The sequence below is a fragment of the Seriola lalandi genome, unplaced genomic scaffold (genome assembly GCF_002814215.2).
Source record: "Seriola lalandi dorsalis isolate HSWRI2012SDOR001 ecotype SW California unplaced genomic scaffold, Sedor1 jcf7180002054881, whole genome shotgun sequence".
Classification (NCBI taxonomy): Eukaryota; Metazoa; Chordata; class Actinopteri; order Carangiformes; family Carangidae; genus Seriola; species Seriola lalandi.
Genome location: NW_019525434.1, coordinates 502,775 through 503,354, shown reverse-complemented (window position 1 = coordinate 503,354; position 580 = coordinate 502,775).

Sequence of the window (580 nt, the reverse complement as noted above, 5' to 3'; positions counted from 1 at the left end):
GTGGAGGGGTGGGGTTGGGGGGGCGATGAGAAGATAAGTGGGGCTGGAGAAAAAAAATGAGTGGCTGAAAAAGGGGAGGAGACAAAGAGGAAAGGCTTGGAGGATAATGGATGACATATCATGAATCTGCAATAAACTAATTACAAAAATGCCATATAAGGAATATTACATTTCCTGAAAATGAAGTGGAGGCAGATCATGGCTTTTTCTTTAAAAGGCAATCATTTATACAAAATTTTATTGATACAACTGAAATCAAACTTAATTAGTCAAATCAACAAAAAGATGTTTGGTTAACTTTCTGTGCTGTGGATTTCAGAGGCAAAATTGAGCCAAACTTACCAAAAATAAGACTAAAGTTGAACTTTGACTAAAGGGGCCTGCTTTCAACAGTTACCACCTAGGTGTCCATATATCCACCTTGTCTCTACAAAACACCATTAATGCTCATTTACCACTATAAGATGACATCTTAACCCATGGTGAAATCTTCCACAATGCGTCCAATATGAACTTCCTTCAGGTGTGGGCTTTGATTTAAAACGCTGACAAAGTGATCAATAAATGAAAAATGGGGTTG